Source organism: Saimiri boliviensis, chromosome 19 (genome assembly GCF_048565385.1).
Source record: "Saimiri boliviensis isolate mSaiBol1 chromosome 19, mSaiBol1.pri, whole genome shotgun sequence".
NCBI lineage: Eukaryota > Metazoa > Chordata > Mammalia > Primates > Cebidae > Saimiri > Saimiri boliviensis.
Genome location: NC_133467.1, coordinates 44,815,156 through 44,840,238, shown reverse-complemented (window position 1 = coordinate 44,840,238; position 25,083 = coordinate 44,815,156). Strand labels below are relative to the sequence as shown.

The 25,083-nt window shown below is 41.0% G+C and overlaps 1 long non-coding RNA gene across 12 annotated transcripts in view; it reads left to right on the top strand.

Annotated features, from left to right (window-relative positions):
* Nucleotides 1-25,083, top strand: part of LOC120363112 (uncharacterized) — a 42,277-nt gene that overhangs the window by 2,475 nt on the left and 14,719 nt on the right. For 7 of the 12 annotated variants that reach the window (XR_012515170.1, XR_012515169.1, XR_012515167.1 and 4 more), the window contains 6 exons: nucleotides 1,972-2,242; nucleotides 5,353-5,466; nucleotides 10,188-10,298; nucleotides 15,252-16,414; nucleotides 18,932-19,039; nucleotides 23,351-23,452. This is a non-coding gene — a long non-coding RNA (uncharacterized LOC120363112). Of the gene's footprint in view, nucleotides 1-1,971; nucleotides 2,243-4,739; nucleotides 4,942-5,352; nucleotides 5,467-10,187; nucleotides 10,299-15,251; nucleotides 16,415-18,931; nucleotides 19,040-19,522; nucleotides 20,499-23,350; nucleotides 23,453-25,083 lie in introns of those variants that run through there. The other 5 variants (XR_012515176.1, XR_012515174.1, XR_012515171.1 and 2 more) reach the window with 5 other exon arrangements.

Sequence of the window (25,083 nt, the reverse complement as noted above, 5' to 3'; positions counted from 1 at the left end):
ATCAGATGGCTGTATGATCATCTGATTTATGAAATCAGTGTGGGTCTGTTTCTGGACCAACCTGAGCAACATAGTGAGATCCCATCTGTACAAAAAATCATAAATAAAGATGTAAAATGTTTTTAAGTGGGTAGAGAAGATGGAGTCATAGGTGATAATTTATAAATGATTGTCAATTTTTGGCTACATACAGGTGTTGGTAAGTCAGATCTGTTGGGAGTTTAGGCAACATGTATTAAGAGAATTATGTGTTCAGAATGATTGCTAGATGTTCACTGACTTCAATTAGATGTTATTTGAGACTCCCAGAGCTACAGGTTTTATTATTTTATTTATTTATTTGTCTTTAAAAAAATTTTACCATCTTCCTGTCAAGGCAGTAACTCTATACTTAATTGTTCTTAAGTATACCTAATTACCAGGAAAATTTTATGGATCATATCTAATTGTTAAGCCATTAAAGGACTGACGTGATGTAATATAGACAATAGTATTCTACATAATAGTTTCAGGACTACATCAATGAAATTGTTTCTTTTTCTTCTTCTTCTTCTTCTTTCTCCCCTCTTTCTTCTTCTTCCTCCTCTTCTTCTTCTTCTTCGTCGTCGTCGTCTTCTTCTTCTTTTCTTCTTCTCCTCCTTCTCCTCCTTCTTCTTTCTTCTTCTTCTTCTTCTTCTTCTTCTTCTTCTTCTTCTTCTTCTTCTTCTTCTTCTTCTTCTTCTTCTTCCTCTTCCTCTTCCTCTTCCTCTTTTCTTCTTTCTTCCTTCTTTTTTCTCCTGCATATAGTTTGAACATATCTTCTTCTCTTTGCTTTCTTGAGACAAGGTTTCGCTCTGTCGCCCATGCTGGAGTGCAGTGGTGCAGTGGTATGATCATGGCTCATTGCCGTTTTGACCTCTCAGGCTCTAGCAGTCCTCCTACCTCAGCCTTCTTAGTAGCTGCAGGCATGCACCACCATGCCAGGCTCAGTTTTTATTTTTTGTATACAGGGTCTTCCTATGGTGCCCAGACTGTTTTCAAACTCCTGGGCTCAAATGATCCTCCCACCTTGGCATCCCAAAGTGTTGGTATTACAGGTGTGAGCCATCACTCCTGGCCATTTTAGTTTTAATAATTTTATATTTTTCTAATTTAAAATATTTATTATTTATGAATATAATATTGTTATGATTATTTTGTGTTTAATCTCATTTTCAAAATAAGCTTGTGGAAATTAGAGATCTTGTTTCTTATTTACTACTGTATTCTCAGTGCCTGACCTTGCCTGGTATGAAACAGATATTCAATAAATAGTTGTTAAATGAATGAATGAACCACATTCAACAATTCTCTAAGTATCACAGCTTTCACTGTCTAACAAATAAAATAGCTTGTATAGAATAGAGTCACAGTTAACCTGCCATGAAAGGAAATGTCAATGAAAATAGACCTTTGTATGTGTAGCTGCTAAGATTTTGGGGCTTTTGTTACTGCAACATAAATTAGCAAAGCTCAGTGAGACTGCAGATAGAATATACATATATAAATAGACCAGATAGACCAGTGGATGAGATTCCAAAGATAGTTCAATCATCATTAACTAACCACACCCACACTCTCTTAATTTCCTAACAGAAAGAATGGAATTCCTGTTCACTAAGATCTGCCCCAAATATTACTTATTTTGTGAAAACTTCTCTGGCTACTCAGGAATCTCCCTGCTTCAGCCTCCCGAGTAGCTGAGATTGCACGTGTGCACCACCATGCTTGGCTAACTTTTTATTTTCAGAGACAGGGTCTTACTATGTTGCCCAGGCTGGTCAGGACTGTTGATTGCATATGACAGAAACCCAGCCAATTCTAGTTCCTCACCGCCTTTCAATCTGCTCCTTTCTCAGTCTTCCCAGTCTCAACAAATGGCAGTTCCATCCTTCAAGTTCCCCAAGCCCCAAATCTTAATGTTAACCTTGATTTCTCTCTTTTATGTCATAGCTCGTATGAAGGCCAATCATGTTCAGACCCAGGCGGAGGTTCCTGCTGACCCAGGCTCTCACCAGCACATTGTCCTTTACTGTCCTCCTGAGGGTGTCTGGAGCTTCAGTGCTGTGTGCTCTCGGCCTCCATGCTGGGGCACCACTGACTCCTGCTGTCCAGGGCTTCCAGTGGACTCTCCGAGGCACTGATGTAGAATCTTCCCCATTCGGTTCACCAAGAGCAGCCTCATGCAGTGTGGGCTGACATGAAGAGCTGCCAGATCTAACAGGTAAAAATCACGAGGCACTGCCAGCTGGATGGGGTCAGAGAGTCCTCTCTCCATTACGATTCAGATGAGAAGGGAAGATTCCATAGGCCCTAAACATTGCAGCATGACCCGCATGTGCCACCCACGAGCTGCAGTGCGTGGTCAGGTGGAAGTTATTTGACTTCAGGAGAGGACAGTGTTCTCTTCAGGCCTTTTCCTCAGTGGCTGGATCTGCGTCCCTCTCCTCTCTCTTCCCCTCTCATCCCCCAGTCTCCATCCCCATCTCTCTCTCTGTTTCCACCTTGCTGTTCCCTTTCACCTGCTTTTACCTCTTCAGCTTTCATGATTCCCCCCTTACTGTCCACCACATTTCCCAGGCTAAGGCTCCTGAACTGTCCTGTGTGGGGAGATGTGTCTGGATTTAGGCGGTGCCCTCTAGATGTTTCCAGGATGGGGAAACATGGCTCAGCTGCCAGTATAATGGTTTCAGAGAGTGGCCACTTTTGAAGGCCTTTCACATTTCCCATTCTTGAATTGTGTAGGACTTAAAATTGATGGGCCACAGTAGAATTCTTGGTTCCTCATGACCTTGTGGTGGTCACCTTCTTTCACTGAGCATTCACATGGTGGCCATTAGGTGCCAGGCCCTGCTCTGGGCTAGGGGCACCATAATGAGTAAATGTCAGATCACTACCCCATGGAACCCACCACTGCAGGCATAGAGAGGAGAAAGAAAGGGGCGTGGCCTGTTTGTGTTCTTTTCACGTGGTCACCTGCCAGTTCCTGGGGGAGTGGGAGCCAGTGCAAGGAGAGAAGCCCAGTGAGAAAGGCAAAGGGATGATGTCAGACCCAGGAGCTGAGGCTCACATTCCCCTGCAGCTGGGCAGCTTCTGGAGTGGACAAGGAGCAGCAGGGAACATTGTGGCCTGGTGTTCTGGGGTTCACTGTCTCATCTCATTCCTGTGGGTGCCAGAACTTGTCCAAAGGGAAGACTCAGTGTCTCTAACAACAGCAAGGCGGAGACAGAAAGTGTTTCAGAGAAGCAGGAATGATTGTCTGCCATGGAAACAGTATATGGATTTATAGTATATAAATTTATAGTATATAGTGTGTCTCTCTAATAACTAGTTAGCGTGTTCCTGTTAATTGAAAATATCGGTGGTGTAAGTTTCCTTGGATCTCCTCATCTTCATGTAAGTTTATCTGTTCCCCTATCCCTCCCTTCTTTCCTTCTTTTCCTTCCTTCCTGGGTTTTCTGATCAGGGTCATGTGAGGCTAAAATCCAGAAATGGGCTAGCTATGCTTTTTCTTTAGAGCTCAAGCTTTTATTCCAAGTTCACTGCAGATATTGGAAAATGTTTCTATTCTTGTTTGTGGGGGACTGAGGGCCCTTTTTCTGTGCTGGCTGTCAGCCAGGAGATACTCTGACTTCAGATGCCACCTGCTTTCCTCTTTACCTGTCTTTTCTATCTTTCAACCAATCACAACTCATGGAGTCCTTCTCAAGCTCCTTCCTTCTCTGACTTCATCTTCTCCAACCAGCCACAGAAAGCTCTGTCATGTATGGAGTGATGTGATTCAGTCCACTTCATGCAGGTAACCTCATCATCTTCAGGTCATGTAACTGTCACATAAAAACATAATCACAGGAGTGGTGTCTCATCACCTTAACAGGCTTCAGAGACAAGGGTATGGGGATGTTTGGGGACCATTTCAGAAATTCCATCTACCACAGTTGGACACTCACATTCCCCCATCTGCAAAATACATTCATCCTCTCCTCTAAAGTTTCCAAATTTCATGTCATTAAAGCATTAGTTCAACATGAAAAATGTCACATAGGCCACATCAGATCCAAAGTTTAAAATCTTATCTAAAACATCCACACCAGGTGTCAATGAGGCTTCTGAGGGTGTCCATTAAGTACAGATTATTGACATAATTGCCTTACCTCTGACGACCTGTGAAACTGAACAAACTGCTTATCTGCTCCTAATGTGGAATGGCGGGACAGGCACAGAATAACAATTACAGTGATTCTAGTTCAAAAAGAAGGAACATGGAAGGAAGAAAAAAGTCACCAATCCAAAATAGTTTGGAAATGGAGCTGGGCAAAATCCAGCAGGAGGTACTTAAGTAGGATCCACAGCCTGAGACTGACCCTCCATCCTGTGGGACTTTGCTTCTGGGATCTTTGCTCTGCATTTCTTGAAACCATTATTGTCTATCTTATTTCCCCCTACTCCTTTGGTTCTTCCCCTTTCTCCTCATGGCAGCATCCTCTGCTTAATCCTTGGTCCATCGCCCCCAGCAGAATTGGTCAGATAGTGCCCGTGTCACGGTCCTGACTGTCTCCACGAGGGGCTGTCCTTGTGAGCCCATGCTCCTCTGAGATCGTCTTCACTGTCCTAACCTCTCTCAGTCATGATTGCTTTCAGCTGATCTGGCTAGCTCAGGAGAAAACCTAAGACTGTGGAGTCCCAGAGCCATTCTCTGCCCTCTCTATCTCCAGGAGAGGAAGAATATAACAGGGATCTTCATGGAGAAATGACCCACATGAGGGCCTGGACTCTCCAGCAGTTACAGCAGAGGAAACTCCCTGAGGAAGCATGGAGGAGCTGAACGCCCAGACTGGGAAAGCAGGGTTGTGTTAACCACTGTTTAATCCTCACATGCTCCCTGCCCCAAACTGCTAGCCAGTGAATGACAACGGACTGGGAGTAAGTAATAGGCCTATAGAACTATGATAAAGAATTGTCCAAGGAAAGACCCTTTTACTCTGTTTGCAAGGTGAAATTGCTGTATTTGATCTAAAGTTTTCTGAAAGGCAGCAGCGAGTTTCTGGAGGATGAGTTACCTGCTTTGCACAGGGAGGGTGAGGCCAAGGCTTTCGTGGTATATCTGCTGCCACTGGGTGATGAGGGAGCCTGGGAGAGTCTTAGTCTTTCTGGACTTGAGTTTTCTCATCAGTAAAGTAGGTGCTAATTGTACCTCTCTGAGGTCCCTTCCTGCTTAGTTTTCTCTGAGTCCTTGAGGGACTGAGATGGTCTTTAACACTGCCTGGACCTCTAACCTGCCTCTGACCTCTCTGGGTCTGACTCCCAACTCTGGCCCCTGTGTTTCTCCTTCAGAGCCTGAGCTGAGTTCACACCTGCGAAGCTGAGAACTGAGGGAACAGATGGAAGAAAGTCAGCAGGTTTTGGAAAAGAGAAGAACCTGTAAAGGACAAGTCAGCGCTAGAACAGGTGAGAAACAAAGCAGGGGAGAATAAGGACAAACTGGGCCAGAAGCCTCAGGGGAATGGGCAATGGGCCTGTGATCATTCAACCAGTCGAGGGGCAGCGCAAGCTGAGCAGCGGGAACTGGGCAAGACACTTAATCCACAGGAGTCTTCTGACCCTGGTGAGGAAGAGCCAAAGGGGGGATCAGAGCTGGTTTATAGTGAGAGGCAGCACCAACTCCAAGAGGGGGAGGATTTGACCCTGAGCCCCACCCCAGACCTAGGAGCCTCGACCTCGGGGCTGCCATAGCAGTGGATGCTGTTCAGGTCAGTGTGGGTTAGAGAAGAACCATGCTTGGAGAAGGGTTGGAGATGTCTATTCTTACATTAAGCAGCTCTGCCCTAGGTCAGGTGCCAGAGTAATTATTTCTTGCCAGTATATGAAGCAGTGATACTTACACTATTCCTCTGCACTTTCAGTTGAGGAAGGTCTCTATATGATATGAGTATTTACTGGGTGTACTTAGGGTTCAAATAGTAGTGTTTCCCCAAGCAACTCAAGCTCATGAGAGAAAGAACACAATGACATGATTTCAAGAAAATATAGTAGTTCTCTGAAAGTGGTGTGTCATGGCAGCCCAGAGGATGGGAGTGTAGGTGAAGACATTGCTCCTAATGACAAGGGGAACCATAAGAGGAATTCTTCAGAGTAATCCCGTTTTTCCTCCAGTGTCCCACAGAAGATCCTGGGATGTGACTGGTGTAGAGCAGGGGTCTACAGGTGTAGGAAGGGGGCTTGCTGCATCTTGGGAGAAATTATAGCATCCCTGGTAGGACATTTTGGAGAGGATTGTTGGTGATTGGATTGGATATCTATAGTCAGTTTTATCCTATCTTCAGTGAACACTGCTGAGACCTTCCTTAGTGCCAGACCCTAAGCTGGGAATCATGAACACAGAGATGAGTAGATATGATCTCAGCTTTCACAGAATTCTCAGTCTAGTGAATAGCGAGTTATGAGAAATGTAGTGATGGTGGCTTCATTAGAGCAAGTGGCTCATGCTGCATGGAGATGACCTCAGTGGATGACCGGGTCCCCCTTCTGGTTGTTAATCAACAGCTGGCTGGCTTGCTCTGGGACAGTGACCCTGGATTTCTGCCAGGTGTCAGCATCTTAGGTACAAGCAACACCTCAGTTTTCTGTTGGGTCAAAACAGTTATCACTGCCAAGGTGATCAGAGGACACTAGTGACATCAGTAGCTCCTGATGAGGTCCTGGCCAGCTAGGGAAATAAAGATGTAAGTTTAACAACAATTCTAAATTTGTTCTTAACATCATGAGCAGAGAGTATCTGTCTTCTAAGTTAAATACTTTTTAGACTTCAAGATTCACCCACGTCCAAAATAAAATCTATGTCAGCCATATTACTGCCCTGAGATGATTTTTCCCTGTCCTTACCAGAAGCCTGCACTATCTGGAGCACTGAGGCTGTCTCAAGCCAACTGATCTGCTCTCTGGATTCCAGGGACACCCGCAGAGCCAGAGGTTGAAGGCACAGGCATTGCTATCTCTGACCGTTCTGACTCCAGGTTGATCCACCCCAATGCCCATTATTAACCACACAGTAACAGGATGCCACCAACATTTTGATTTGAGGCTGTCATGTCAGAATTTTAATAAAATTTAATAGATATTATTTTTTAGAGTACTTTTAGGTTTACAGATAAATTGAGCTGATAGCACAGGGAATTCCCCTATTCTCTCTTGTCCTCTAGAACACAATTTCCTCTATCATTAGTATCTTGCATTAGTGTGATAGATGTTTACAATTGATCAATCAATATTGGTATGTTATTATTAACTAAACTCCATAGTTTACGTTAGGGTTCATTCTTTGAGTTTTATAGTTCTGTGGGTTTTCACAATTACCTAGTGTCATGAATCCTCAGTACAGTATCACACAGAAGAGTTTCACTACTGAAAACCTCCTTGTGTTCAACCAATTCATCCCTCCTCCACGTTTGGCAATCACTGATCATTTCACTATCTCTACCATTTTGACTCTCCTGGAATGTCCTAGTGTTGGAATCATACAGTGTGTAGAGTTTTTAGACTAGTTTCTTCCTAGCATTATGTATTTAAAGTTCCTCCATGTCTTTTCATGGCCTGATAGCTCATTTCTTTTTATAACGGAATCATATTCTGTTGCACAGATATACCACAGTTTGTTTAGCCATTAACTTAGTAAAGGACATTTTGGTTATTTCCAGTTTTTGACAAGTATGAGAAAACTGTTGTAAATACCTGGATGCAAGTTTTTGAGTGAACATGTTTTCACATTACTGTGGTAAATACCTAAAACTGCTATTTGCAGGATTATGTGGCAAGGCTATTTTTAGCTTTGCAAAAAACAAAAACAAAAACAAAACAAAACAAAACAAAACAAAAACACCTGCCAAACTGTTTTCCAAAGTGACTAGCATTTTGCATTTCCACTAGCAGTGAATGAGAGTTCCCGCTGCTCTGCAACTTTGGCAGCCTTTGGTATTGTCACTTGTTTGGATTTGAGCCATTCTATTAGGTATATATTATAGTGTAGTGGCATCTCTTTGGTTTAATATGCAATTTCCTAGTGACACATGATTTTGAGCATCTTTTTCATATGCTTATTTGCCATCCATATGTCTTTTCTGGTGGAGTATCCAGATCTTCTGCCCATTTTTAAATTGGGTTGTTTGCTTTATTATTATTGAGTTTTAAGAGTCCTTTATGTATTTTGGACACCAGTCTTTCATCAGAGCTGTATTTTGCCAATATTTTTCCCAGTTTATCACTTGTTTATTCATTTTCTTAACAATACCTTTCCCAGAGCAGAAGTTTTTAATTTTAATGAAGTCCAACTGATCAATTTTTTCTTTCCTGGGTTGTGCTTTTGACATTGTATCTGAGAAGTCATCACTATGCCCAAGGTCACCTAGATGTTCCCCTATGTTATCCTCTAGGAGTCTTACAGTTTTGTACCTTGCATTGAAGTGTAAGATCCATTTTGTGAAAGGTGTAAAATCTGTGTCTAGATTTATTTATTTTTTACATGTGGATATCTAGTCATTCTAGCACCATCTGTTGAAAAGACTATCCTTTGCCTGTTAAATTGCCTTTGTGCCTTTCTCAAAGGTTAGTCTATTTCCGAGCTCTGTATTCTTTTCTAGTGACCTATTTGTCTGCTTTTTTTCTTTCTTCACCAGTTTCCACACTGTTTGGTTACTGTAGCTTTATAATTAGTGCTGAAGTCGGCAGTGTCAGTTCTGTGGGCATTTTTCTTCTGATCTTTACTATGAGAACCTGGTTGGGCTCCAGGTGATAAAACTTAGAAAAATGTGAGATCCCCACTAAATCTGGGCCCCAAGGAGTTTTGAATGCTCAAGGCAGGCCACCCTCAGCTTCTAGTAATCTGTCAGTACCATTTAAGTGCTGGCTTCAGCAGCTTCTGTTCCTTGTATTTGCCTGTCTGTCTTGTTTTCAGCATGGCAATTTGCCCTGTGACCTCTCTTCTAGGCCCGCTAATAAGATTTGATAATTTTCAGTTTGTTCAGCTTTTTTCTTGTTGTAAGGACAAGTGGTGACCTCCTGGCTCCTTGCAGGTTGGAGTAGAAACCAGAAATTTTATTGAACAAGTTACTTGTAATGAAAGTCAGTAATCACAAATGTAGAATTGAATGATTTCCGTAGATATGTAGAATTTTGTAGCCATCACCTCAGTCCCCTCTTAGAATACAGACTACCTTTCTTCCCTCCCCAGATTCCCCAGAGGCTCTTTGCAGTCATTTTCCAATCCCTGGTCACCATGGCAGAGCCTGAACAAAATTAAAATTTGGGAAACAGACAACATTACATTTCAGCTTTTATTAGATTGGGATTTTATGTAATGGACCATTGTCTTAATCTTGTGTCAACTAGAGGAAATATTTTATTCCTAAGGACTTTCTTTATGGGAACTTAGTAGTTAGTCCCATTTATTGCTCTCCTTAAATTGGTTCGTCTATGCTGGTAGCAGATAGTTGCAATCAAACCTTGTCCAGTGGGCACAAGTGAAAGCGCTAAAAAAAAAAAATCCTTCTATTAGAAATGTAGATGATGAATTTGCAGATAATGTTATGCAGAGTTACGTTTGTTTGTTTTTGAGCCGGAGTTTCACTCTTGTTGTGCTGGCTGGAGTGCAATGGCATGATCTCAGCTCACTGCAACCTCTGCCTCCTGGGTTCAAGCAATGCTCCTGCCTCAGCCTCCTGAGTACCTGGGATTACAGGCATGCAGCACTATGCCAAGCTAATTTTCTATTTTTAGTGGAGACAGGGTTTCTCCATGTCGGTAAGGCTGGTCTTGAACTCCCAACCTCAGGTGATCTGCCCTCCTCAGCCTCCCAAAGTGTTGGGATTAGAGGCATGAGCCTTCATGCTGGAGTGCTATGTGCAATCTCAGCTAACTGCAACTTCTACCTCTAGGGTGCAAGTGATTCTTGTGCCTCAGCCTTTCAAATTGGCTGGGATTACAGGCATGCAGCACCACGCCCGGCTAATTTTGTATTTTTAGTAGACAAAGAGTTTCTCCATGTTGGTCAGGCTGCTCTCCAACTACAAACCTCAGGTGATCCACGCACCTTAGCCTCCCAAAATACTGGAATGACATGCATGAGCCACCACACCTGGCTGGGAGTTAAATATTTTACCATCTTTTTTTTCTTTCAGAATTTGGATTGGTAACATGGAAAAGACACTTCTCACCTGCCTGAAATGCCCTTCATTATCTTCTTCTAGTTGCAAGGGCTCTGGAACAGCCCTTACAGTGCTCCCACAAAGGTAAGTATAACATTTTAATGTAGTCCCTTGCTTTTTTTTTTTTTCTTTCTTGTGCCTATAGGGATTAGCATACATGTATGTGAAAATATAAAAAGAGTACAGATAGGCACCTGTAACTAGTTTTCTGTTGCTACCTATTAACGCATTATAACAAGTTAGTGGTTTGAAACCACAGAAATCAGGAAAGATTGGGTTCTCTGATCAGGGTCTTAGGAGGCTGAAATCCAGTTATGGGCTGCCTTGTGTTTTTCATCCAGAGATCAGGCTACTCTTCCAAGTTTACTACAGATGTATCGGCAGAATTCCTCTTCTTGTGGGTGGAGGACTGAGATCCCTTTTTCAGTGCTCCTGGCTCTCAGCCAGGAGACACCCTGACTCCAGAGGCCACCTGCATTCTTTCTCACTTTTCCCATCTTCCAACCAACAACAGCCCATGGAATTCTTCTGCAGCTCCTATCCTCTCTCTGACTTTTTCTTTTCCTACCCACTAGAGAAATCTCTGACACTGAGGGAGTGATGTGATTAGATCTAGTGCACTCAGGAAAGCACAGCCTTTGTATTAGTCTGTTCTTGCAGTGTATAATTAATGACCTGGGTGATTTATAAAGAAAGAAGTTTAATCAGATCATGGTTCTGTGGGCTGTGCAGGCTTCTGCTTCTGGGGAGGCCTCAGGAAACTTACAATCATGGTGGAAGTGGAAGCAGGCACGATCTTCACATGGCCAATGGGAGAGAGAGAGAGAGAGGAGCGGGGGGAAGTGCTACATACTTTTAAGCAACTAGATCTCATGGAAACTCTCATGCGATGGCACTTGGGGGATGGTGCTGAGCCATTAGAAACCTTCCCCATGATCCAATAACCTCCTGCCAGGCCCCACCTCTAACACTCAGGATTATAATTCAACATGAGATTTCGGTGGGGACACAGAGCCAAACCATATCACTCTTTAAAGTCATATGACTGCCATGTAACAATGTAATCACAGGAATGTCTTATCAGCTTAACAGGTTCCAGAGATAAGGGTACAGCATGTTTGGAGACCATTTTAGAAATTCTACCTATCACAGTTTAACTTCTATTCCCCAGACATTCACATCCCTCACAGATGCAAAATACATTCACCCTTTCACCTAAGGTTTCCAAGTTTCGTGTTATGAATGCATTAGTTCAAAGTGAAAAATGTCATGTAGCTCTAATCTGATCAAAAGTTTAAAATCTCATTTAAATCATCTACACCAGTGTGAATGAGGCTTCTGAGGGTGTCCATTAAGTATGGATTCTTTTTTGTTTTTGTTTTTGAAAGTGAGTCTTGGTCTGTGACCTATGCTGGAGTGCAGGGGTGTGATCTTGGCTTACTGCAACTTCTGCCTCCTGGGTTCAAGCGATTCTCCTGCCTCAGCCTCTTGAGTAGCTGAGATTACAGGCATGCACCACTGGATTCAGCTAATTGTTTTGTATTTTTAGTAGAGAAGGGGTTTTGCCCTGTTAACCAGGCTAGTCTGAAACTCCTGACCTCAGGGGATCCATCCCCCTAGGCCTCTCAAAGTGCTAGGATTACAGGCATGAGCCACCGTGCCTGGCCCAAATACAGATCCTTGATATAATTCCCTTACCTCTGTTGACCTGTGAAACTGAACAAACAGCTTATCTGTCCTCAATGTGCACTGGTGGGACAGTCACAGAGTAACGACGCTAGTGATTCTTGTTCAAAAAGAGGGAAAGTGGAGGGAACTAAGTCACTGATCCAAAACCATTTTGAAATGGGGCTGAGCAAAGTCCAGCAGGAATTTCTTGATTGGGCTCCTCAGCCTGGAACTAACCCTCTGTGACAGGGGGCTTTGTCTCTGGGCTCTGCATATTTTTCTATCGTTATTGAAAACATTTTATTTTTCTTCTTCCCCTACTCTTTTGGTTCTTCCCCTTTCTCCTCATGGCGGCATCCTCCACTTAATCCTTGTTGCATCATCCCAGCAGAATTGGTCAGATATTGCTGGTGTCATGGTCCTGACCATCTCCACGAGGGGCTGTCCTTGTGAGCCCGTGCTCCTCTTCACTGTCCTGACCTCTCGCAGTCATGATTCCTTTCAGCTGCCCTGGCTGGCTTAGGAGAAAACCTAAGACTGTGGAGTCCCAGAACCAATCTCTGCCCTCTCTATCTCCAGGAGAGGAAGAAAATAACAGGGATCTTCATGGAGCAATGACTCACATGAGGACCTGGACTCTCCAGCAGTTAGAGCAGAAGAAAGTTTTTGAAGAAGAATGGAGGAGCTGAGAGCCCAGGCCGGGAAAGCAGGGTTGTGTGAAACGCTATTCAATCCTACATGCTCCCTGCCCCAATCTAGCAGCTAGTGAATGACAGCTGACCGAGTATAAACACCAGGACTATAGAACTGTGATAAAGGGTTTGTCCAAAGAAAGGGGCTTTTACTCTTTTTGTTATCACAGTGGACATTGCTGTTTTTCATCTAAAGTTTTCTGAACGGCAGCAGTGAGCTTCTGGAGGGTGAGTTACCTGCTCTGCACAGGGAGGCTTAGGCCAAGGCTTGTGTGGGATCTGCTGCCACCAAGTGGTGAGGGAGGGAGCCTGGGAGAGTCTCAGTCTTTCTGGGCTTCAGGTTCCTCATCGGCAAGGTAGGGGCTTTTTGTACCTCTCCGAGGTCACTTCCTGCTCTGTTTTCTCTGCATCTCTGAGGAATTGAGATGGTTTTCAATACTGCCTGGGACCTTCAGCTGAGACCTGACTCTGTGTGTCTCCTGCAGAAGGCTGAGCTGAGTCTACACACTGGAATCCCAGAGATCAGGGAACAGGTGGAATAAAGAAACTCAGCAGGTTTAGGGGGTGAGAATAATCCCCAAAGGACAAGCCATTGGTAGATGAAAACCAAAGAATGGGAGAATAAGGGAAAACTGGGACAGAAGCCTGAAGGGAAATGGGCACTGCCTGTGATCATTTAAATTCTCAAGGAGCAGCATGAGCTGAGCAGTGGGGACTGGGAAACTTACTCCACGGGAATCTCCTGCCTCTGGCCAGAGAGGCATAGGGTAGATCAGAGCTGGTTTATAGTGAGGGGCAGCTTCAACTCCAGGAGCGGGAGGATGTGACCGTGAGCCCCCACCCCAGACCCAGGAGCCTCGACCTCGGGGCTGCCGTAGCAGTGGATGCTCTTCAGGTCAGTGTGGGTTAGAGGGAATAACCGTGCTTGGAGAAAGGTTGGAGATGTTCATTCTTAGTCAAACAGCTCTGTCCTGGGTCAGGTGCCAGAGTAAGTGTCCCTTGCTTGTATATGAAACAGTGATACTTATACTATTCTTCTGCATCTTCAGTTGAGGGAAGTTTCCCATAAATATTTATTATTTACTTTTCTTTATATTGGCTAAGCACTTGTGATTCAGGTATTTAATGTCTCTAAAAAAACACAAGCCAGTGAGTGGAAGAACACACACAGATCATTTCAACAAGATACGGTAGTTCTACCCAACTGAGGTGTTGTGGCAGCCTAGAAGATGGGAGGGTATGTCAGAGGACATTGCTCCTAATGACAGGGGGAGGTGTAAGAGAACATTTTCAGATTGGCTGGGTGCAGTGGCTCACGCCTATAATCTGAGCACTTTGTGAGGCCGAGGTGGGTGGATCACAAGATCAAGAGATTGAGACTATCCTGGTCAACATGAAATGGTGGACCATTTCTACTTAAAATACAAAAAAATTAGCTGGGTATTGTGGTGTGTGCCTGTAGTCCCGGCTACTCGGGAGGCTGAGGCAGGAGAATTGCTTGAACCCAGGAGGCAGAGGTTGCAGTGAGCTGAGATCATGCCATTGCACTCCAGCCTGGGTAACTAGAGCGACACTCTACCTCCAAAAACAAAAAAAATTCAGAACAGGCTTGTCTTCCTTCAAGCTCCCACAGGAGAGGATCCTGGGGCCGCGATGGTGTAGGGCAGGCGCCTCTTTAGGGAAGGGAATTTGCAGCATTCTGAGAGAAAGAGCATCCTCACAAGACATAGGGGGCAGAAATGTAGGTGAAAGAGTCGGAGGTTTCTAATCAATTTTATTCAGTCATGGATGAACACTGCTGAGAGGCCTCTCTGTGCTGGGCCCTTAGCTAAGAACCATGATCACAGAGGTGAGTAAAATAGGATCCCAGCTTTCACACAATTCTCAGTCTAGTGACTGGTGATTGATGAGAAGTGTAGTGATGGTGGGTTCATCGGAACCAGTGGCTGATGCCGCATGGGATGACCTCAGTGGATGGCCTGGCCAGTGACCCTGGACTTCAGCCATATGTCAGCATCTCGAGGTGCAGTACACCAATACCTCTGCTGCATGTTGAGTCAAAGCAGTTAACACAGCCAAGGTACTCAGCCAAGGTATCACACTGGTGATATCAGTAGCTATTGACTGTTTCCAGCTGGGGAAACAAAGAAGTAAATTTAGTAAGTCTTCTAAATTTGTCCTTGCCATAATGATAAATAACTTTATCTTGATAATGAATTATTATTACTGGCAAATTAATTATTATTTGCCATAATGAGAAATAACTTTATACTGAGTACTGCCGACATACAAGCCCTTGAGGACACATGCCTGAGGATTCTGATGAAGATAATGATGTCCAAATATGTACACATTTGGACCTACAGTTCAGCTTTGAAACAGTGGAAGACCCAGTTTCAAATTCAAGGTTGCTTTGAGTAGAATCTCACTTTACCTCTCTTTGCATGGCAATGGGGCCAATCTTCCCTAAGCTGTACCTTACAAGAAAAGTAATACTGGTAAGATTTCAGAGTTCAGCAGACAGAGGTAAGTATTTTAGTGCCAATGATTGAGATCTACTCTAACAGTGTCCAATATTATTAAATTCTTATCTTCAGATAATTTAAAATAAAATATTTAGCACTAAACTTTAGCCTCGATGACAAAATAATTTAATCAAATTTTTATTGTTCCACAGCATCCTGTATATATCCCATATATCCCATATTTATTTAAAACTCTGTAAGTATGCCACTGGTCAGAAAAATGTTTTTTCACATATGTATTTATATTATTGAATACTATTTTGTAGTTCATGAGAGGTATTTAGGGAATAATAAAGAGCCACACACTGTTAATCTACTTAGCTCAATTAAATACATTGCTCCACAGAGGAACATATGTCTAAATCAATCACATTCATAGTCAAACCATTTTATATATTTGTTACCTACTATTTTAAGTAGTATTAAAAGTGTCACTAACTAGATATATCTTATGTCTTTTGTAATTATGAGCTGCTTAAGAACATGAACACATATTTACTTATTTGCACATTTTATATTGCCTCTCACACTGCTTGTTGTTTATAAAAAATCTGCTGCAATTAAGTTAATAAAAACAATAAAATAAAAGTGGTTTAAATTCAAAAGACAATCATAAGTTCTATCTGACATAATAAAAAGGAGGCCAGGTGCAGTGGCTCATGCCTATAATCCCAGCACTTTGAGAGGCTGAGGCGGGTGGATCACGAGGTCAAGAGATCAAGATCATCCTGGTCAACATGGTAAAAACCCATCTCTACTAAAAATACAAAAATTAGCTGGGCATGGTGGCACAGCCTGTAGTCCCAGCTACTCGGGAGGCTGAGTCAGGAGAATTACTTAAACCCAGGAGGCAGAGGTTTCAGTGAGCCGAGATCATGCCGTTGCACTCCAGCCTGGGTAACAAGAGTGAAACTCTGTCTCAAAAAAACAAAATAATAATAATAATAATAATAATAATAATGAGAAGTTATCTAAACAGTATATGTAACAAAAGCATTTTTGTTGTTGTTGTTGTTGTTGTTGTTGTTGTTGTTGTTTTGCTACATAAGTAAGAAAACTTCCCAAGACACACAAAGTGGATTTGAACAAATTGAAAATAAATGCTATACCCTTGGATAGGAAGACTCCAAAAAATAACGTTACTCTTGTTCAAGTCAACTGACAAATTTATAATTTATTCACTATGCTCCCTGGAAAATAATTAATACATCCCAACCATTGCCACAGGACTTGCAGTGCTTCACTGAGGGAGAAGACTTCCACGCCTACTGAGCTGAACCTGGCCACCTTTGGCAACCGGCTTTGGCCAAAAAAAGTAAGAAAAATTGATTTGTACCATTTTTCAGAGAAACTTGAAGAGCTTCATTGTGGTTTGGCCATGCTTTTCTCATCTGCTTCAAAACTGAGATGGAAACTTTATCCCACATTGTGGTTTCAGAATCAATGTCAAAGCTAATATAGATGTTAAGATGAGATTAGTAGATCATCTGTTACTACAGAAGAAAGCACTGATAGTTGGGAAATTGTTGCATGGAGGTTCATTGTAATCTCTACTTCATATGTGCATTTGGAAAATTTTAAAAGAACATGTTTGCAAAACGCTAAAAATGAACCAGTATGACATGTTGTCATTAGAAAGATATCAATGATTTAATCTAAAATATTATTCTAGCCCTAAAAAGTCCTTCATTTAAATTGAGAAAAACATTTGAACCTATTTTTGTATAATGTATATGTCTATGTGCAAATTAATAATTTAAGAGAAAATATTACATATGCATATTTTAAACACTAAATATAGCTCAGGCCACGCAAAGAAAATGTCTCATTTATTCTTTAAAATTCTGTCTGTTATATATGGTTTTCTCTAGTTTCTAAAACCTCAGATTTCTATATAGAGTAGGGTTTGATTTAAAAAAAGTTATGTCCATCAATTTTTATTTGGCTACAAAAGCTTACTATATTTAGGAACAATCCAGAATTGCAAGTTGGTTTATTGAATATATTTTTCACTTTCTTCCCTCTACTTTTAATGTGGTGCATTATCCTGTAAATTACATTCAGATTATCATCTCCTTAAGTTTATAAAATGTTTTTCAAAATAAAAGTAAAAAAAATAACAATTGTAAAGTTTCTTTTTAAGATACAAACTTCATGAAACATTATGTTTTTTGATAAGCATGATATCAGCAACATATTTGGTTGAGAATGAAAGGCAAAGCTTTACAGAAACAGGAATATCTGAGTCAAAATTTTCCATAATTTGTTTTTATGTATTATATTTCACAAAATGCATGTAACTGGATTAGTTCTGCAATAGATTAAATTTGTTTTCTCACAAAATAGAACTTAAACAAAAGCAGGTGCTGTTTTCTGATGGAACACTATGAACCTATTTCCATAATGAGTTTTACAGGCACATAAATCTTCAATTCACATTCTACATTTTATAAAAGTTGCCTGCTACTAAAACCTTCAAGAAAACTACAAATTTTAAATTGATTGTTAATTTGAGGGTCTTTGAACATTTAGACATAAAAAGATAACTTTAAATTTTCATAGCATTTACAGACAAGAAGAGCATGCTATTTTTAAAAATTATTTAAACACTTTTCAAAGAAAATTGTTTAATATTTTAATATTTATTTTAATATTTATCATCAGATAATACCTCAACACCTTACCATGAAATTTAATTATATGAGTTAAATAAAATACAATTTGACATTTAACGCTCACATTGAACTTATATCTGTACACATAGAGAACTATGCAACTTATGTATTATATTGCAAAAACATTAACAATGGAAACATATTCATGTTGCTTAAAATAGTCATGTATACACTAACCTGAATTTTTATTAATACATCAAATGAAATAAAATAGTCTCAGGTACAATTTAATATATATCTTTAGTTTTACATTTTATGTATCACAGAATGGTGCAGTAAAGTATGAAAAATATATTGAGCTGCTATCTAGGAGACTAGAATAATTAAATAGTCCTGTGTCCTAAATAATCAAACTACTCTGAAAGCATATTTGTTTTTTATTGGTGTCACATTTCTGTGTAATATTTAAATTTCCTTGAAAGCCAAAGTAAATAATTTAAAGCATATCCTAATTATAAACATAAAATTGAACAATGTCAAGGTATAATTTAAAAATTTAGAACAGATTTTAAATAACAGTTGTAGATATTAACAGAAATATGGAATCAGTTACCTTTAATACTGGACTTTTAATTTTACATATTTTTTCTCGAGTTCAAAGTAGAAAATATGATGGAAGGGTCACAGGATCCTTAGGGTGTCACTTTTCCAGCTCAGAACCAGCCACCTTTCCATCTGTGGCTGGTAGCATCTTTGCTTGAGCTCTTTTCAGGTCACGGGGCTGGTTCCATCCACTAGGCCCAGCAGGCTGTGCTTGGCTCATGCTAGCAGCTCAGATTCTGTGCCTGCCAAGAGTGAGCAAGGCATAGAGCAGTGAGGTGTGTGTAAGCCAGTGTGGGTTCTGGCCACTGCTCACAGCCAGGTGTGCCAGCTGTGGCAGAGTGGGCAGCTCTAGGCCCTGGCACAGGTGCTGGCACCCAGTGAGGCTGTGGCTGGACCAGGTGTATTAAAATTATCTTCCACTGTGGGTGCCAGGCAGCTTGGAGACACCAGAAACTGCAGAGCCTCAAAGAGTGTCAGCCCTGGCTTGGGGAGCACCTAGATCTAGGCTTCCAAAAGGGCCACTGCTCTTCTCTCTTCTCTCCTTTTAGTGATGAGTAGGGGCCATGTTTCATCCCCGTTTGTGTTATAGCTCTTTCAGTCCCATCATTTGGCAGGTCCTGAGTTTTTGTTCAACGTCCAAGTAGAATGAGTGGAAAACTGGAAGGTGAGCATGACAGAGAGAAGCTTCACTGAGCAACAAAACAGCTCACCAGAGATCCAAAGTGAGTAACTCTTTCTTGCAGCTGGTAGTACCAATGTCTGTGTGAGTCTGGGGTTTTTATATGCTCAGAAGGGAGGAATTGAGTGCTGATTGATCAATAGGTGGCCGTGGATGAGCCAAAAAAAGCACCATAAGTTCTCACTCCAAGCCACAGACTCCACCTGGAACTGGTAACCCATCCCTGGCTTGAAGGTTGAGTTTCAACAGGGACCCACCCTTTGTGCCCAAGAACCTGTCTGCCTGCCACCATCTGCATTCAGTACAACTCAACCACTCTGTTTTCACAGAGGAGAACTTGCAACCCTGTGCCAAGCTGCCATTAGCCCCTTCCAGTCTCCCTCCTGTGCTCCTTGGCACCCCAAATCTGGAAGACACCAAGGCAGTGGTGGGGGATATTGTCAGTGCTGTCTTTAGTATGTGCACAACTGGCTGGGTTGCAACAGCACTCGGGCTTGACCACAGCTTTCCTCCAAAATTATTGCAGGTGCCAAGGGAAAGGCAGAGTCCAGGGAGTAAGAACAGAGACATCTGAGCCACTTGGGGGAGAGGCGCTTCCTGGTCCCCAAGAGTGCAGGGATCCTGAGTCTGGAGCTGCAGCTGGATAGCTGCAGCTGTGTCCCTGAGCCTAGCTCTTCTGCCTCACCAACTCAGCAGGGGGCAGGCTTCCCACCTGTTCCTGGCTCCCGCTGGCTCCATGGAGTGTGCATCCCTGGCTGTGCCTCCCCCACTGCAGCTGGCACCCCCACAGAGGCTGCTCCAGATAGGCCACCACTGCCATCAGAGGCAATTCTTTTAAAAACTACATTTTATTTAATGAATGATATTAAACACAAATAGCTAATTTTAGAAATATTGTGTTTTCCATGTTATAGTTACCCAGTGACTATGGAAATTAAATATGTATTACAAACTGAAAGTGAGAAAATCAAGACATAAAATTTTGTTTGTTTAGCCCATTGAAAATAAAAGTCAGAATATGCTTCAGTAAGGCTACCTGTGAATTAAAAAACATAATTATTACAACAATCTATTATGGTTATTCCTTAAGTGATTCCTAGAAGTGACAATAATTCATGCTCTTAAGCTAATGATTTCATTTTTTTCTCACAGATTAAATATAAGCATATATATTTATAGCCAATTTAAAATATTTTTGACATGTGAAGTAGAGCATGGCATCAATGGTGATACCAATAAGAAATTAAAATATAGCATATTATATTAAAAGTTGCTGTTTATAAACATGTTGTATTATTGGTATGTCATTTGCACATTTTTTCTCAACAAGTCTTGCTATGACCATGAAGACAGAAAGCACTGTAGCTATAGCAAACAGAAAGATATTTAATAAAGGAATTTAGAAACAGCTCTTATAAAATAGCTGTTTTATAGAAAATCTGAGGAAGAAAAAGCCAAGGAAATCTGCCAGTGACTTCTAGAAGATCAAAATTGTTTAGTTAACATGGGAAGTAGTCATTGATTTTCTCAGACTTCTGCAGCACTAGTGGGAGTATTTTGATAGACAATGTCCACAGTCACTAGCAAAACCTTATGTCTGTCATATGCTTGTCCTGTCCCATGTGATTCTTTGCTGCACCCACGTGAACAGGAGTGATACTTGCTTCTGTTATCCCCTCCAATGCTTTTGTTAATGCCTTGTATTTATGGAATACAATCTAAAATTCCGCTGGCAGGAATTATGAAGAAATAGATGTTCTGGGCTTCTAGTCTCTACGACACTGGGAAAAGAATACACAGAAAATTTATTATTGAGTGGCTAAAAGACAAAATGAAACAAACTCAAAATAGTTTTTAAGGTTTATACCTTTTAAAACAATTACATGGGACCTTAAAGATACTCTACCTAAGCAATACAATCTCCATTGCAGGGTATTAATCAACACACTTAACTATGTAGTCTCTTCAAGGAAGCTCAACCATATCTGAAAAAGAAAGAATTGCAGTCCATATATATAATTGTTATTAGAGAACCTTTGTTTTTGTTCTTGAGAAAAATCTGAGAATTCTCTCTTCTGTGTTATTCTTGTCTCTTGTTTATAATTGTCTCTATTTTTATATGCATAGTGAGAGTTAGAGCTACAAATAAGTATATATACCTAAGATCTTTATGGATTTGTGCATTGTAGACATTTTGTGTAAATCAAATGATACAATATGTGGTTCTTTGTGTCTTGTTTCTGGCATTTCACATAATTTATCCAAGGCATTCGTGTTGTAAACAATGTGTTTTACTCACCTGTTTAAACTAAGTTGGGGTAGAAGAATAAAGTGCTGAATATCTAAGTTACTGAACTCATTAGAGCTCTTAGTTTTCTCTTGAAGTCTGATCTAGATGGGTAGATCCAATTATGTGGCTGATTATGTCTCTAAATCCTAATCATTCATTACTTTTCAGAAAACCTCAAACAAAAGCATTTTGGGAAATTCCTCCCACCATCTGTAGACCAGACAGTTATTATTACACACTCTAAGAATATTATGCTAGCTCCTCATAATATCCAACAAATTCTCATTCAATTTGTAGATATTACTATGAAACTGTACATTCTAAAATGGTAAGGCCAGAATTGGTCTTATTTGCCACTATATTCTCACTTTCTAATGCAATTCTTAGAACATAATACATACTACATGTGCAGCTAACAAATATATGAACAAATAAAAGACCTAATATAAAGAAATATTGCATTGAAGTTTCCAAGAACATAATGAATGAAAATTCTAAGTGACGAATGCCAACAAAATCAAGAAATAGATTGAATGCCAGATTCACAGTCTAAGAAAATATCATTATGTTTAGGTTTTAAATAATTACAACAAAATTTTATTTCATAGTGCTGATTTTGAAACTTTTCCTGGATCTTCAATTTATTAAAAAAAGATAAAGTGATAGGGAAGGAGAAAATAAAACTTAAAATGAGGAGGCTACCATCACTTAAACTATCATATGTTCGATGGTTTGGCTCCTTTCTGTGAAATCCCATGTTGAAACTGATCTCCAGTTTGTCAGTGTGGAGAGGTAGGGCCTACTCCGAGGTATTTGGGTCATGGGAATGCCTTCATGTTTTTGGGGTGAGATGGGGTTGTGAAGTTTAGCTTCAGCAGGAATGATTATGTTTCTGAGAGAGCAAGTTGTTTTAAAAAAAATCTGTCTTCCTGGTTTCTCTCTCTTGCTTTCTCTCTCACCACATAATGTCTCTGAACCTGCCTGCTTCTTCTCCACTTCCTGGAATAAATGAACTCTACCAGAGTCCCTCACCAGGTCCATCTGCCCAATCTTAGACTTTCAGTAGCCAGGATTGTGGGCATTGACTTCTTTCTATTACAAAATACCTAACCTCAGGAATTCTGTTATAGAAACACAAAGTGTAATAAACCAATGTGTAGTAAATTACAAAGTAAAAGGCAGTATAAATTACTTATGGAATGGATAGTACAAAATCTATTTACATTTGAAAGAATAATCTAGTAGATAGAGAATGCAGATTTTTATAGTAAAATGAGATACCCATGTCTCAGAAAGAGAGAGAGAGAGAGAGAGAGAGAGAGAGAGAGAGAGAGAGTTAGAAAGTAGTAAAATAATTTTCAGCATAGTTTGCAGAATAAAGGTGGACTGAAATATGAACACGTCTTCAAAAAAAAAGAAAGCAAATAAAATTTTGGAGCATATTCATAAAATAAATGTGGACTGAAATGTGAAGACATTATAAAATCTATAATATTCTCAACCCCAGGAAATCAGGGTTCATTTCTCACAGATAATCAGTCATGTGAAGTCCTTCATTGAACCTGTTAAGCTAAGAGCCAGATCTCCCTAATCTATGGAAGTTTATTTAAAGCTTATTTGACAGGCATCACTGAACAAAAGGAAAGTTGAGTCCTGAGTGGGTGCACACCTGGGTGATTGGGAAAAATGTTGAAGCCAGAACATATGGGTTCAGTCCTTTATACTTCATATTCCCAGTGTCCTCACACAGCCTCGTTAAGTCTCCCATTTTTCTGTGGCTCCACTATAAACTGGCTGGGGTGTCTGACTCACATACTCTGAGGGTGACTGGAACCACCATGGCTCTCCAAACTAAGACTAGGAGACACAGCAAGGCTTAGGAGCCTAGGGGAGCAGCCTGTGGTGTCATTTGATATGTTCTGGGAGCTGAAAAGTAGCATTGTGTCACAACTCTACAAATTGAGGACAACATACAGGAAGGTGATTCACAGGCTAAAGCCCAAGTCCTAGATTGTGAATCCCTTAGCCGAGACCTTCAGCATTTTCTGCTTTCTTTTGAGGCAGGTTGGAGAGCTCCAGTGATCCTTGAGATCTGTGACTGCTGCATGTCACGATCATGGCATCTTAGAACCCTGAGTGTGAGAACCAATGAAACCTCCGTCCCAGGTGATATGCAAATGTGTCCTTTCTCTAATCAATCTTCTAATGCAAATGTTAGAAGTTTTAAAGAACTTTGTTAAATTTTTTAATTTTTTTAAATTGTACTTTAGGTTCTAGGGTCCATGTGCAGATCATGCAGGGTTGTTGCATAGGTGCATACTATATGTGGCATTTCTCCCCATGTTATCCCTCCCCACACTCCCTACCCCCTGCTGTCCCTCCCCTAGCCTCCCCCAACTGCCCCCAGTGTAAGATGCTCCTCTCCCTGAGTTACATGTTTGCATTGTTCAACACCCACCTGTGAGTGAGAACATGTGGTGTTTCGTTTTCTGTTCTTGTGTCAATTTGCTAAGAATGATGGTTTCTAGATTCATCCAAGTCCCTACAAAGGACATGAACTCATTGTTTTTCATGGCAGTGTGGTATTCCATGGTGCATATGTGCCACATTTTCTTTGCCCAGTCTATCATTGATGAGCATTTGGGTTGGTTCCAGGTCTTTGCTATTGTACACAGGGCAGCAATGAATACACATGTGCATGTGTCTTTATAGTAGAACGATTTATAGTTCTTTGGGTTTTAAAATGCTTTTTCTGGCACTTTCACTTACTGCTATCTTAAATTTGGGTTCTCTCTCAATGATTTGCTCTTTTTTTCCTTGCCTCCTCATAAGTTTCTGTTATTTCTCTTATTCCCATTTATTTGCTTTTTTTTTTTGGCTGAACTACCTTTACAGTTTCTCTGTCTTATAGCTGTTTGTTTAAGTAAATTTTAACCATTTTGCAAGGTACTGATCCAATTATTTTATATAGGTGCAGGATATGTGTGTGTGTGTGTGTGTGTGTGTGTGTGTGTGTGTGTACACACACAATTACTGTGTATATATCAACACTATATTATGTAAATATACGCATAACACACCCATGGAGTCCACATCCACTCACATTGCTTTGAGAAAGGCACTTTGTTCTGGGAATGAGGCTTATAAGCAGTGGGTGTGGGAATCAAAGTGAGGCAGTTTAACTTCAAGACATTGCTCTAAACCATGACACCATATTACTCTCAGCTGTCTTTTTCACTTTGGATACTGATATACAACAGACACTTCATGCTAATTCCGGGAAATGATCATTTTGAAATGTGCAGGAAATGTTGCCTGTTCCCTTCTTTATCTGGATCCCTTCTTCACTATGACTTTGCTTTTTCTCACCTAGGATTACTTTTCTGACACATGCATGGGTACATCCCATTAAAGTAAGAGAGTTGTACTTTGTGTAAGGCACTGACAGAATCTCTCTTTCTCCATATACACCTGAACGTGACTGTCCTCTTTCTCCGTTCCAATTGTTTAACCCCAAATACCTTTTACCTTTTCAGATGTCACAAGGATGTGACTGAGTATTTTCAAGGGCATCCACTTTTGCTTCCTCCTCCTACCTTTGAATCCTGCATCTGCATTGCTGGGTCTCAGGCCAAAGAGGAAACCCTTGTTTCCCATTCCAGGATATTTTGATGACCAACTTTTCTTATGTTGTGAATTTGAAGGACAAGGGCAGATAATGAGAAATGGATAGACAGGGACCTGTGTTCTGAGACCTGGGCCAGAGGACTGATGGAGGTGGAGAATAATTTCAGTGA